This window comes from Anomaloglossus baeobatrachus, chromosome 3 (assembly GCF_048569485.1).
Source record: "Anomaloglossus baeobatrachus isolate aAnoBae1 chromosome 3, aAnoBae1.hap1, whole genome shotgun sequence".
In the NCBI taxonomy this organism is placed as follows: domain Eukaryota; kingdom Metazoa; phylum Chordata; class Amphibia; order Anura; family Aromobatidae; genus Anomaloglossus; species Anomaloglossus baeobatrachus.
The window spans coordinates 210850884-210866790 of NC_134355.1; the positions used below are offsets into that span (position 1 = coordinate 210850884).

At 47.1% G+C, this 15907-nt stretch overlaps 1 protein-coding gene across 1 annotated transcript in view; it reads left to right on the forward strand.

Annotated features, from left to right (window-relative positions):
- Positions 1-15907, forward strand: part of QPCT (glutaminyl-peptide cyclotransferase) — a 585853-nt gene that overhangs the window by 269409 nt on the left and 300537 nt on the right. The gene's annotated exons all lie outside the window — the stretch shown is intronic.

Genomic DNA, 15907 nt, shown 5'->3' on the forward strand with positions numbered 1-15907 from the left:
AGATCAGCAGTGCCACTTCCTGCAGTTATACACTCTGTATGTAGAACATATCAGGGAGGTACAGACACCCGAGATCAGCGGCGCCAGTTCCTGCAGTTATACACTCAGTATATAGAGTATATCAGGGAGGTACAGACACCCAAGATCAGTGATGCCAGTTCCTGTAGTTATACATTCATTATATAGAACATATCATGGAGGTACAGACCACTGAGATCAGCAGCGCCAGTTCCTGTAGTTATACACTCAGTACATAGAATATATCAGGGAGGTACAGACCCCCGAGATCAGCAGCGCCAGGTCCTGTAGTTATACACTCAGTGTATAGAACATATCAGGGAGGTACAGACCCCCGAAATCAGTGGTGCCAGTTCCTGCAGTTATAACTATATACACTCAGTATATCAGGGAGCCGTATGAGTGACAGGAGTGGGTCGGCTGCATGTATTTCTGTGCAGCTGAGATGCTCATGTTCGGAGAGTGTGCGGCCGTGCCGGGTGATGCAATGTGAAACTTGTGAGAGTCATACAGCTTGTGTGAGCGCACCCAATAGAATATATCAGAGAGGTACAGACCCCTGAGATTGGTTTCAGGGAAACAGGCATGGGGCGCATCTAACTCCAACCAATCACAGAATCCAGGCCAGCCAGTGGGCAGGGAAAGTAATGTATATGCATTAGCGGGCCAGGAAGTGAAAGAGAGGTCGCGAGAGCAGTGTACAGCTGTGACGAAGCCTTGGTAAGTATGAAGCGCTCGCTTCATTCTTATTTTCTATATTTTTCATTTATTTTTTTTATTTTCTCAAGTGCTGGATCCGGATCAATCACCTGGAAATCCGGGCCCGGGCCTGGCACCTGGTCACCTTTGAAACTGCGCGGGTCCAGACTTTTACAGTCCGGATCTGACCATCACTATTTATTACCCTTATTAACCAATGGAGCCACTCAGATAATACGGTTCTTGTCTATTTCTTATTGGTTAAATTCTATTTATGTAATTAACTTCTCGGAATATTAGTTATTTTACAAAAGATACTTGAAGTACTGATGCTATCTTGAACTGTCTTCTCCTACTTATCTAACTTACAGGTGTTAAAGGAAACCTGTTAGTTCCCCTTTGCCCTCCAACCCAGGAGCATTCATACCTGTATGCCAACATTCCCTCTTTAAACAGCCCTGTATAACACTATTCACTAATATAAATGTTTCAAAAACTACTTATAAACTTTGTATTCCCTATGCTAATTAGGCCTGTGACTAGTCACAGGGGCGTTAGTTAGCCCTCTTTCCATGTTATCACGCACCTGTGGGCGTGATACTATGATTTCCCTGAGTTGGTGTCACCTCCAACTTTTGAAATCTCACACACATGCTCGGCTCATTTCGGCCATGTCAGTGTATCTTTGAAGCCAAGTGTACACTTCCCAGCTTCATTAGGCACACTGCGCATGACCAGAAGTTCAGAAGACCTGTACGTGAGTCATCTTATGAACCTCCAGTCATGCACAGTACGTCTAATGAAGCTGGGAAACCTCCACCCTGCTTCTGAGGCACACTGGCCCAGCCGATATGAGCAGCACGCAAGCGCAAGATTTTCAGGAAATCATGGTATCATGCCCACCGGGGAACTAACACCCATACGACTAGTCACAGGCCTACTTAGTTTAGGGAATGCAAAGTTTATAAGTAGTTAGCGTTATACCGGGCTGGTTAGGGAGGGAATTCGGGCATACAGGTATGAATGCTTCTGGGTTGGAGGAAATAAGGTACCTGAGAGGTTCCCTTTAATAACACAAGTTCTGTACAAATACAAGGTCATAGTCACAGACAAGAAAGAGGTGTTTGATAAGTACAAATCTATAAACATTCTTTTGTCCCTGTCATAAGAAGATATGTTAAAAAATACATTTTACTATAAGTTTTAACTCTTGATTTTCCTAACACTGCCCTCCTGATTATACCAAACATCCATTACGCTCATGTGATCTTTTTCACGGTGGGCTGCTTCAGGGTTTGCCGTCATTATGGTAGCTGGAATACTCTTGTTAAAAGGTTTCATCAGTCATAATAGGTCTTTCAAATGGATCCGGGATGTCAATCATTCTCTGGAAAAGTCTTTTATAGAAGGTACACAGCAACATCCACAGGTCACCAATATAGCTGTCCTCACACAGAGAGACATCAGTAGTGAGGCAATTAGTCAGATCCATCTGCTGAATTATTCTTCCAATAGGTTTGGAAATGGATAATTTATTCCTGAATTTTTCGCTAGTTCCTCAGACAGGGATGTCAGGCCCTCCAGGGCTTTGGTTATACTACCATCCAGTTCTGTATTGTTTGGTATAAAAGTAAACAGTAACTTCCAAACATTTTGCTTAGACTACCTTTTTTTCCATAACTTGTGAACAGTTAACAAACCTCTATTTTTTATAATATATGTAATTGATCCAAACCACATATTTGTTTGTTGTGGCCCACCAGAATATGAGAGACTCAAATCTAATTCCATGGTTTAAACTCATTGGGAACTCTCCTTGGTACTCCTGCCACATCTATGTGTATAAGTGGATCGAAGGACCCACCTGGCAGTTGCAGTTCTCTTTTATTCTTGTACTACTTCTATTGTGTTCTGTCAGGCTCTTTAACCCCTTCATGACCAATGATGTACTGGTCCATCCTTGGCCATGTCTGTCCCGTTATCCCGGGCTCCCACGATGAGCCCTCGGTCATCTCCACACATATCTGCTGCTCTGATCAGCAGACATGTGAGGCTAACAGGCACCGGTGGATTGGCGATCTAACTGAGCCTTTTCACCCCGTAGATCGTGCTGTCAAACTCTGACAGTGCAATCTAATGCTGTCCGGCGACAATCGCGCCGTTCCCCGCCACCAATGGGTTGTCATGGCAGTGGGGGGGTCAGATGATGGCCCTTGTTGCTGCCATGACGTGTTTCCTGTGAATTACCCTAAGGGTAAGAACGCACTTTGCGTTTCCACCTGCGTTTCAGGTGCTTTTTAGGTCCGTTTTGAGAAGCACCTTTTTCATGCCAAAAGGCATGCGTTTTGATTTTCCAGCAATGTCAATGGAAAATGGTGATTTTCAGACCGCACTTTGCGTTTCTAAATGCTGCGTTTAATTTGCAGATTTTGTGGCAAAAACCATGCGTTCAAAGAAGCAGCATGTCAGTTGTTTTTGCCATTTTGGGTGCGTTTTGCTAGCATTGAAGTCAATGAGAAATGGCAAAAACCAAGATTCCTTCAAATTCCTGCGTATTACCTGCTTTTTATGTGCAGAAAACATGCGTTTTGGACTACCAAAAGGCATGCTTTTTGGACATTGAAATAATGATTTCATATGTCCCTTTACACACACACATAGTCCGACAATTAAATTAAAGAAAAATAATAATTTATTGCTATTTTTCCAATAAATAGTATATTAACGCTATAATTTTATTCATTATTTCTAATTTCTTAATTATTTTTAAAATTATATACCGTATATGCCGGCGTATAAGACGACTGGGCGTATAAGACGACCCCCAACTTCTGCCCTAAAAATATAGAATTTGGGATATACTCACTGTATAAGACTACCCCCGTTCAGTATGCTTCAGTATGCTAAGAGCAGGGGGCCGCACTGTGTGAGGAGGTGTTTTTTTTACTGTCCAGTATAACCAATAGGATTAGTGCAGGGGCCAGCATGTAAGCTCTTCATTAATGTCCCTGCATGGATGCGAGGGGAATCTGGCGTTACTGCACTAATCCTATTGGTTATACTGGACAGTGAAAAAAAAAACACCTCCTCACACAGTGCGGCCCCCTGCTATATATACGCTATATATCCGCTGTATATATACCAGTATATATGCTGTATGATATACCAGTACGGGGCCGGGCTGTGTATCGCGTTTCCATAACGACGAGGCAGGAACTTCCCTGCTAGAGCGCTGACGTCAAGGCAGAGCTGCTTGCCTCTGATTGGCCAGCGCTCTGCCATTCAGCAGCGGTGACAGGAAGTTCCTCCCTCGTCGCTATGGAGGCAGAATCCAAGCGTGGAACGGAGTGGAGCGGCGCACTACAGCACCCAGGTATATATCCGGCGTATAAGACGACCCCCCACTGTAGCCATTATTTTAAGGGGGTAAAAAGTCGTCTTATACGCCAGTATATACGGTAAGTATGTTTAACTTTTTTTCTCTTTTTTCATTGTGTTTGACTGTTTAAACTTTATTTAGCAGTGTCTTGATGTTCAAAACGCATCTGTCAAAACGCAGGGGAAAAAGCATGTAAAAAGCGCTGAAAATGCATTTAAAATGGTAAATATGCATGCGTTTTCAGCGCTAAAGTTCTGAAAAAGGCAACTTTGGTCAAATCAATTAAGCCCAAAACGTGCGTTTAGAACTGCAAGTAGGAGAACGCAAAGTGCGTTCTTAGCCTTAGGCTATGTTAACACGCTGTATCTTTTACTGCGTTTTTGGTGCATTTTTGACGTCACAAAGGTGCACCTAAAAATGTGCATTTCCTTCTCCCAGCAAAGTCTATGAGATTTCTATTTTGCTGTCAATACAGTGCATCTTTTTTGGCTGCATCTTGGCTGCGTTTTTGAAGATGCAGCATGTCAATTCTTTTTGCGTCTTATCCATGGGTTTTGAAGGACTCACGGATCAATCCCCCGCTGACTCGAGGTCGGTGAGGTATTGATCCCTGGTATCTGGCTAGATGCTGGTTCCCATAGAGTCAGTGGAGATCAGAATCTGGCGCAAAGTGGTAGGAGCAAGCGCTTCATACTTACGGAATCATCAGCGCGGCTGTCACACTGCTTCCGTTGCCATTCATTCACTTCCCGAGCCACTCATTACCTTCACTGAATATGCACTGCTTCACCCTCCCACCAGTGGCTGTGATTGGTTACAGTCAGACGTGCCTCCATGCTGAGTGACAGCTGTCTGACTGCAACCAATCACAGCCACTGGTGTGCGGGTCTATATCATACAGTACACTACATAAATAAATAATTAAAAAAAAAAGGACATGCGGTCCCACCAATTTTGATACTCAGCCAAGATAAAGCCTCACAGCTGAGGGCTGGTATTCTCAGACTGGGGAGACATGATATTGGGAGTCCCCCAGCCTAAAAATATCAGCCATCAGCCGCCCGGAATTGCCGCATCCATTAGATGCGACAGTCCCAGGACTTTACCCAGCTCATCCAGATTGCCCTGATGTGGTGGCAATCGTGGTAGCAAGGAGTTAATGGCAGCCCATAGTTGCCACTAAGTCCTAGATTAGTAATGGCAGGTGTGTATCCGAGATACCCTAATTTGTAAGTGAAATGAAATAAACACAAACACAGAAATAATGCTTTATTTGTAATAAAAAACAAAAAAGCATCTTCATTTACCACTTTATTAACCCCAACACAGCCCTCCAAGTCTGACGTAAGCAACACGAGGTCCCACGACACTTCCACCACTGCTACATATCTGAAGCTCACAGCGACCACCTTAGAAAAAGACTGCCTGCTGTAAAGTTCAGGTCGCAACTGAAGTGAACCGCGCGCTCAGCAGTGATGTCACTCAGGTTAACCACGGCCACAGCATAGCCACGGCCTCTACCTGTGACAGCAAATCACCTGAGTGACGTCTCGCTGGTCGCGCGGCTCACTTCAGTCACTCGGGTGATTTGTTGTCACAGGTGGAGGACTGTAGCTGTGGTCACGGGTAACCTGAGTGATGTCACCGCTTATCTCATGGTTCACTTCAGTTGCTGCGTGGAGCTCACAGAGGACAGTCTTGTTCTATGGCCGCTCGCTGTGATTGTCAGATGTAGCAAAGCTGGAAGCATCGTGGGACCTCGTGTGGATTACGTCAGACCTGGAGGGGTGTTTGGGGGGGTTAATAAAGTGGTGAAAGAGGGTGCTTTTTTGTATTTTATTTCAAATAAAGGATTTTTTGGGTGTTTGTGTTTATTTACCTTCACTTACAGATTAGTGACGGGTGGTCTCTCATAGACGCCTGCTATCACAAAGCTAGGGCTTAGTAGCAGCTGTGGGCTATTATTAACTCCTTATTAACCCAATTGCCATCGCACCAGGGCAACGGGAAGAGCTGGCCCAGCACCAGAATTGGCGCATTTTATTGATGCACCACTTCTGGGACGGCTGTGGGCTGCTATTGTTAGGCTGGAAAGGGCCAAATAACAATGGCCCTTCCCACAATAATAATATCATCCCTCAGTTGTCTGTTGTACCTTGACTGGTTTTAAAAAAATGGGAGGGACCTCGCGTCATTTATTTATTTATTTATTTTTTAAATAAATAAAATAATTAAAAAAAAATGTGTGGGATCCCCTCAAGATTTCATAACCAGCCAAGATACAGCACACAGCTGAGGGTTGCAGCCTGCAGCTGCTGCTGTTCCTGTGCTGGCTCTGAAAAATTGCGGGGACCCCACATTATTTTTTTAACAAAAAAAATAAATTAGAAAACAGCTGCCAAGCTAGCTACCCCTCTATAGAGCTATTCTTTTATTTCTGTCTATCTATTCTATCTGTTCTTTCTATTATCTATCTATTATCTGTTATCTATTATCTATACATTATCTATCCACCTATTATCTATCTATTCTCTATCTATCTATTCAAGCTATCAATTATCCTATCGTGTCATGTTTTGTTTCTCCTTTAAAAAACGCATTAACAAAAACGCAATAAAAATGTGGCAAAAAACTTTTCAAAGGGGGCGGGGCGATGTAGCAAGGACAGCAGTCGCACTGTGAAGGAGCTCCTGCAATCCTGCTGCCATTTTACAAAGATCTGACATCTCAGAGTCTCACCTGCTCCTGGACGCTTTCCCCCGGGTGTGCGGTAATCCCCTTGGGCATCAGGGGAGCTGATCTGGGTGATCCGGCCTGTTGGGACCTGCAAGCAGTGTGGTGGAGTGAAGGCCATCTAAAGCCGGCGGCCATATTCCTGCACGCTGCAGAGACGCCGCAGCCTGTGGGGCTGGCTTCTCCTCTCTTCTCCTTGCTTCCTGTGCCTGAGGAGCTGATCAGAGGAGTCAGTGCACAGACGGACACCAGCAGAACCTGCGGTAAGGCGGTGTGTGCCCTGAAAGACAGGCTCCGCACTTCCCCACACACTAGCAAAAACAGTCCGCCGGTCATCTTGCTGACCCTGCCTGCTGCACTACCCCCCCTTCTTCGGTTTTCTCCGGCTCCGGTGCCATTCTGGGACATTCTGAGGCTGTGTAGTGAGAAGCCTAGACAACGTGACACTGAGAGGGGGCCCTGCGGTAGAGAGAAAGCTTGACCTCACAATTATCTGAAGGGATAGTGATTATTCCCTGGCCTGCAGTCTGTGACACACAATATAGAGAGGAGATAATAATCTGGAAGTTACATTAACCCCTTGGGAGCGCTGGACAATCTGCAAGGGGATAGAAATCACTCTGTTGACTGTTACATATGGTGAGGAGATAATAATCTGGTGGCTGCATTAACCCCTTGGGAGCGCTGAACATTCTGAAAGGAGATAGAGATCACTCTGTGGACTGTGACATATAGTGAGGAGATAATAATCTGGTGGCTGCATTAACCCCTTGGGAGCGCTGAACAATCTGCAAGGAGATAGAGATCACTCTGTGGACTGTGACATATAGTGAGGAGATAATAATCTGGAGGCTGCATTAACCCCTTGGGAGCACTGGAAAACCTGCAAAGGGACAGAGATCACTCCCTGGCCTGTAGATTGTGACATATAGTGAGGACATAATAATCTGGAGGCTGCATTAACCCCTTGGGAGCACTGGAAAACCTGCAAACCAGCTCTCCCTGCTGATTTGTGAAGAAAGGGTAGTCTCACACTCTCCTGGTATACGGCACAGTACCACCAGATATACCTGCCTATATTAGTCGCTGTATTGTGGCCGCAGAGCGCCACACGTCTCCTTTTTTCTTCTACTTCTCCTTAGGCTTTCCAGCTCATATACAGTGCCTACAAGTAGTATTCAACCCCCTGCAGATTTAGCAGGTTTGATAAGATGCAAATAAGTTAGAGCCTGCAAACTTCAAACAAGAGCAGGATTTATTAACAGATGCATAAATCTTACAAACCAACAAGTTATGTTGCTCAGTTAAATTTTAATAAATTTTCAACATAAAAGTGTGGGTCAATTATTATTCAACCCCTAGGTTTAATATTTTGTGGAATAACCCTTGTTTGCAATTACAGCTAATAATCATCTTTTATAAGACCTGATCAGGCCGGCACAGGTCTCTGGAGTTATCTTGGCCCACTCCTCCATGCAGATCTTCTCCAAGTTATCTAGGTTCTTTGGGTGTCTCATGTGGACTTTAATCTTGAGCTCCTTCCACAAGTTTTCAATTGGGTTAAGGTCAGGAGACTGACTAGGCCACTGCAACACCTTGATTTTTTCCCTCTTGAACCAGGCCTTGGTTTTCTTGGCTGTGTGCTTTGGGTCGTTGTCTTGTTGGAAGATGAAATGACGAACCTTACGGGCTCGTCTGGAACGGAGACCATTGCGGTGGAGTACGTTACTTATGGTATTGACTGAAACCAATGTCCCCACTGCCATGAGATCTTCCCGGAGCTCCTTCCTTGTTGTCCTTGGGTTAGCCTTGACTCTTCGGACAAGCCTGGCCTCGGCACGGGTGGAAACTTTCAAAGGCTGTCCAAGCCGTGGAAGGCTAACAGTAGTTCCATAAGCCTTCCACTTCCGGATGATGCTCCCAACAGTAGAGACAGGTAGGCCCAACTCCTTGGAAAGGGTTTTGTACCCCTTGCCAGCCTTGTGACCCTCCACGATCTTGTCTCTGATGGCCTTGGAATGCTCCTTTGTCTTTCACATGTTGAGCAAGTATGAGTGCTGTTCACAAGTTTGGGGAGGGTCCTAATTAGTCAGAAAAGGCTGGAAAAAGAGATAATTAATCCAAACATGTGAAGCTCATTGTTCTTTGTGCCTGAAATACTTCTTAAAACTTTAGGAGAACCAAACAGAATTCTGGTGGTTTGAGGGGTTGAATAATAAATGACCCTCTGAATAAACTTTTCACAATTTAAAAAAAAAATAAAAAAAGAAATAACATTCTTTTTTGCTGCAGTGCATTTCACACTTCCAGGCTGATCTACAGTCCAAATGTCACAATGCCAAGTTAATTCCGAATGTGTAATTCTGCTAAATCTGCAGGGGGTTGAATACTACTTGTAGGCACTGTACAATATGTGCCCAGCTAAAAATCACTCTGCGGTGGACAAGCTGAAGGAGTACGCCAAAGGGGACCCCTACGAGTCATCCCGGACCTTGAGGGGAGAGAGTAAGAGTAAAGTGAACCCCTCAACTGGTGAAGAACCGGAGGGTGAAGATCTAACTCTCCAGCAGGTGTCTGAACGACTACTTCACGCTATATCCTCCTGCAAATCCTCCCTGTCGGGGAAAATAGAGGAGGTGCACTCGGAGGTCGGGCTTCTTCGGCAAGATATGCAGGCCCTGAGGGGGTGAATTGTGGAGGTTGAAGGTAGAGTCTCTCATCTGGAAGACACTGTGACCCCCTATGTCCACCAAGCTCACCAAGGAGGCTGGATCGATGAACGCCTGGAGGCAAAAAGCAGATGATCTGGAGAACAGAATGTGGCGTAACAATATACGCATTATTGGCCTTCCAGAACGCTCAGAGAGTCAGCAACCAGAACACTTTCTGGAGGATTGGCTCAAAACCACCTTGGGCGACGCCTTCTCCTCGACGTTTGCAGTGGAAAGAGCCCACCGAGTTCCTACTCGACCTCTCCCTCCGGGGGCCCCCCCCAGACCCTTCCTGGCACGACTTCTTAACTGCAGAGACAGAGATACAGCACTGTGTCTCGCCAGACAGAAGAGCCCACTAAAGATGGAGAATGCCACAATTTCCATTTTTCCTGATTTTTCGGTGGACCTCCAGAGGCAGAGGGCCCAATTTATGGAGGTCAAGAAACTGCTCAGAGACCATAACATTCTATACTCAATGATATACCCAGCTCGCCTCTGGATCATCAATGAAGGCAAAACACTTTTCTTTTCCACACCTGGTGAGGCCTCCGAGTGACTCCAACAGCACCGAGGAAATAAAGGGAAGTGACTGCACTATTTTCATTGTCATCTCCGCCTGGACTGATTATGCTGTGCCTCAGGATGGTGAGATGGAAAGACTCTTATATACCAAATGTTAGTTAAAGCTTCAGGAACCTCTCCTTGCCATAAACGCCATACCAACAATACCTACCACTGATGTCAGTGACGGTATCCCCTTTATGACTGGATAGGATGGGCAATGGACGCTGCCTTTATTTTTCCGCGATTTTATGCGAAGAGAATTATCCGTACAATGTGTGTTTGTTATGTTACTGTTCAATTTTTGCTCTGCTGATGTCCTTGATGCTAACCCGTCTTTGTTATAGGTTACGAAATAGCAGGAAAAGTGCTGGGGAGATGACAGTACTGGGTTGGGCCCATATGTCTGAGTTCCGAGATGGGTTCTGATTTTAAGTGTCTAGTGTGGAATGTGCGAGGTCTCAGGACACCAGGAAAAAGGGCAAAAGTTTTTTCGCAGGTTAAGCGCTATGGCCCCTCTCTGGTGGCATTGGTGGAAACGCACTTGACCAGAGACACGACCAGGTTTTTGCTGAAACCTTGGATCCAGTGGTCAATCCATGCCTATCACACCAGCTAGTCCAGAGGAGTCTCCCTGCTTATTCATAAGTCGTTGCGCTGGGATCTTCAGGTAGCTCGTAGAGACACTGAAGGGAGATTTGTCTTTGTTCAGGCTGCCATTAATTCTCAGGAATATGTTATAATATGTCTCTATAACCCCCCTCCAGCTAATTTGGCGATAGTTAAAAGTGCGGTCAGCTTTGTGTTCAGCTATCCGGACACCCACATGCTTTGTATGGGAGACTTCAACTTAGTTATGGACAGTAGACTTGACAGACTCCGGCTAGATGATACTTCCCATACGACTGAGTCGACCCCCACTACTCTTTCTACTTACATGCAGGGCAACGGTTGGTTAGATCTCTGGAGACTCCGGCATCCGGAAGTACGAGAGTACACCTGTCATTCCTCCACTAGGCACACACTTTCCCGTCTGGACTATTTCTTTGGGACTAGCGGACTTGCCCTATGGGTGGAGGGGGTACAGCATGGCAATAGAGGCATTTCAGATCATAGTCCAGTGATCTTATCGCTTAAGTTTGATCACTCAACACACCGCCCTATCTGGAAATTGAACACATTCTGGTTGAAACTGATCGGGACAAATGACAGAATCCCTGACCAACTAGACTGCTTCATTAGTGCACATGTGGAACCCCGACACACCAATATCTTTTGGGACACCCTAAAAGCCTACTTACGAGGTTGTCTCATGTCGACGATCTCTTATATTAAGCGGACTTCTTCACAGGAAGATGACATGGCGGAGCGACAGGTCAGAGAGGCGGAGAAATCTTATATTGCTAACCCATCTAACGACAACAGACAGACATGGCTCAGTTCACATAGAAGGTATACACAGCACCTAGATACTAAGTCAAAACGTAAATTATTCTTGACAAGACAACGATATTTTGAACTGGGGAATCAGTCTAGCAAACTCCTGGCTTTTATGGTTAGGCAACATAACTCCTCTAACACTGTGCTTCAAATCTGTAGGCCAGACGGCAGTGTGGCCACTTCCCCCACTGACATCCTTCAATGCTTTTGTAGCTTTTGTGACTCGCTATATCAATCTAAAAGTGGGGTGACTATGACAGACTGCCTGACGTATTTGGAAGATGTGGACTTCCCGAGGCTTACTACCGCTCAGCAGGCCTTTTTGGATGCTGAAATTACTCTGGATGAGCTGAAATCTGCAGTGGCAGACCTGGCTATAGGCAAGGCTCCGGGGCCGGATGGCTTTCCCGTGGAGTTATATGGGAAATACCAAGAGTTAATGCTGCCGCCTTTGTTGGAGGTGTTTGTTCGGACTACGCAGGAGACCTCCCTCCCGGACTCCTTTTACGATGCTAACATCATAGTGCTCCTGAAAGAAGGAAAGGACCCATCAGAGTGTGGATCCTACCACCCCATCTCACTTGTAAACGCGGATTATAAAATTTTTGCCAAAATATTGGCCACCAGACTGAATTCTGTCATATTGGATCTGGTTAACCCTGACCAGACAGGGTTCATGCCAGGGAAGAGTACTTCCATTAACATCAGAAGAGTTCAGTCGGTGGTCCAATCAAGCACATTGGTGATGGACAGTAAGTGGGCCTTGGCCTCGCTGGACACGGCCAAGGCATTTGACTCTGTGGAGTGGAGTTTCCTGCGGGCCTGCCTTCAAAAGTTTGGATTTGGTCCTAAATTTTGTAATTGGATCCAGTTGTTGTATCTTGCTTCCCGGGCTAGGGTGGTGGTCAATGGTATTCTCTCAGACTCCTTCCGTTTAGGAAGAGGAACTCGGCAGGGATGCCCCTTGTCCCCGGCTCTTTTTGCTCTGGCCATCGAAGCCCTGGCGATCAAGATTCGATCAGATAGACTGATTCAGGGCATACGCATAGCAGATCAGGTAGATACCATCGGACTGTATGCGTATGACATGATCATATTCATGGAGGATGTGGAGCGGTCTTTGCCTCGGGTGGTTGACGTTATTGACAAATTCGGTAAATTTTCAGGACTTAGAATAAACTGGGACAAGTCCCATTTGATGCCCCTGTCCCTCAGCCCGATTTCTGGCCTGCAGGTGCTGTCTACGCTGCCGCTGGTCTCTAGCTTTAAGTATCTGGGGATTATAATAAATCGAGATAGCCAACAGGGCCTACAGTGTTACGAACCGGCGCCGCCATAGCCGCAAGCAGCCTGCTGCGGTTCCTGTTGCGCCCAGGTGCCGGCTGCCATTCTTGGCCGTGCCTCGGGTCGTCCAGTTGGCTGTTCCTTCCACCACGTCTAAGTGTGGAGAGGCGGCTAGTGCGCATGCGTGCGCCGATTTACCCCAGCTAGAGTTTAAGCCCGGTGTTTTGCCTAGTGAGCATGCTCAGCCTGATTGTGTTATGTCTGAGACTAAGTCCTCAGTTCAGGCTACTGAGCGTGCTCCCACAATTAACCCTAACAGCCTCTTTGCACAGGTACTTGGACTTCGTGCTGTGTCTAAGTTCTGGGATGTGCCTACTGAGCATGCTCAAACTGATAGTCTGCTTTCTGAGCCTGTTGCTCAAGCTACTGGGCATGCTCAGGCACTTAGTGCACCAGAGGCTAGGTCCGGTAAGGACCTCACTGAGCATGTCCGTGAGGGGGCAGGCCCTGATAGGGCAGAGGGTGTCAGGTGTCCTGATGACGTGGCAACTCCAGACTGGCTCGCAGAGGCCCGCTCCTATGATCTGGCACCTCAGTATTGGTCGTCAGACGATGACTGGTGAAGTGTTTGGGGCGTGGCTGCCATGAGGTCATCAATGACGTGGCGGTTCCGGATAGGTCGCATGTGACGTCACTGATGACATGGCACTCTGCTATTGGACCTTGGTGGTTCCACCCTGGGTTTGGGGCGGACCCAGGTTATAAAAGGGGCTGGAGACAACATGGAGGTGCGCAGTCTTCACTTTTGCTCAGTCAGAGCACACCTCCATGTTAGAGCCTCATTGCGGCATAAGCCTATGTTGGGAAGCGATAGGTAGGGTTAGGCGAACGGTGCCTGTCACGACAAGATTCGTGGCTCGGCACATCAGGGTCAGGCGCCGTGCTTCCCTTCTGCCGTTCCAGTCTTGCTATAGCAGCCCAGTGGCGTTAACTGGGCTGCGGCTGCTGTGCTTCCTGTCCGATTGTGCCCCCTACGCACACGGACAACGCACCTGCTGCGCCACCTGTCCGATTGTGCCTCCTACGCACACGGACAACGCACCTGCTGCGCCACCTGTCCGATTGTGCCCCCTACGCACACGGACAACGCACCTGCTGCGCCACCTGTCCGATTGTGCCCCCTACGCGCACGGACAGCGTACCCCAGGACCCCTGTGGGGATAACAGGGTGTTCCTTATCCTCCTCGGCTTCCCAGTCAACGCTACTGGTGTACCCATCTGGCCTGACGTGTCCTACACACACGTGGCCAGGCGAGAGGTGGCCAGAAACGCTAATCGGAGGACCGCTCGGCCTGACGTGTCCTACACACGTGGCCAACAGGGCGCTTTCGTGGTGGTCTTTCGGTCAACGTTACCTGGTTACCACCCGGCCTGACGTGTTTCCTGCACACGTGGTTGGTGTAGCGCTAGGTGCACCAAAACGCTAATTGGGTTGTCGTCCGGTCTGACGTGTCCCAACACACGTGACCGGTTCCTGGGTTCTCAGAGCCATCCAGCTCTATAGTCTCCGCCTAACCCTCAGGTGCCAGCAGCTCCTTTGTCATCTGGAGCACGGTGGGCCCCGACTGGCGATTAGGATATATACCCCCTGGTCCTAATCTGCCGGTCCCCCCGTAACATACAGTCTAACATTTACCCTCTACTGACATTGGCCAAAACTAAGTTCTCGTTATGTAGCAAGCTGCCTCTATCAGTCCCGGGCCGTGTCAATTTGGTAAAAATGATCTTACTTCCCAAACTCAGTTATTTCCTCCAGCACAGTGCGGTTCCAGTTCCTAAGTCCTTATTCTTATTATCCTTCCCTGAATTCGTTATTATCTGGGTTCATCTGGGGCACCTCACGACCTAAACTGAAACTGACCACACTACACAGATCTAAGCGACAGGGGGGACTGGCTCTTCCGGATTTCTACTTATATTACCTGTCGGGCCAGCTGAGGGCACTGTCTTCGTGGATGCCAGGATCCGACCTTCCGAACTCAGAGAGCCACCTTGCACACGCTGCTGGAACAAGGTGCTTACTTGGGTTTCTGGAACTGGCCTGGCTCGGATGCTGCCACTATTCAGGTTGGCGCAACAGGTTTGAAGACAGGTTAAAAGGGTGGTGAATTTTTCGGACATTAACGCCGAGATGCCCGTCCTCCATTTTTTGGAGCTCACATGGCGCACTCACTCTGAGTAATATCTATGAACAAAATGTATTGTTATCCTTCAAGCAAATTCACTCCCAATTCAAAGTGGCTAGATTTCACTTCTTTAGATATCTGCAACTTAGATCAGCAATTCAACATCATATGCAGAGCAGGCCGGAAGCTACCCTTATATCCTCTTTTCCCTTAATTGGATTTGTGCGGTCCCAAGGCCCTAAAGGACTGATCTCATCTCTATATACCAACTTACCGTCTGTGGGAAACGAGTCCCATCCACTGGCAGTTAGAGGGAGGTGGGAACTGTTAACCCCGAACATACAGGAGGAGGACTGGGAGGAGATTCTTGAATCCCCAACTAAGGTATCACCCTCGGTTAATAATAGAATGACCCAACTATATATCATACATCAAGCGTATTTAACTCCTTCAAGGTTATACAAAATGCGACACCGGGCGACTCCTGACTGCTGCGGTGCCATGGAGGGGATGCTGATTTCTTTCACATGATATGGGACTGCCCAGTGATTGCAATCTTTTGGAAGGAGGTTATCTCGGTCTTGTCCTCCCTGGCTCTTTTTCCTATATCCCTTGAACCACTTCTTTGCCTGTTTGGGATTATGGACGAAGGGACATGGTCACACTAACACAAAATATTTCTGCGGGAATCCCTTTTGTATGGCCCGGAAACTCATAGCCATGCGGTGGATGGGCAGTTCTCCTCCTACGGTGGATAGAATTGGTGAACAAAATGCTCCCGTATGATCGGACAGTATATCAAAACAGAGGGTGTCCGGAGAAGTTCAACCGGATATGGGAAATGTGGAATTCCTCCCCTTTGACTCTGACTGATTGAAAATAATATCTCCACA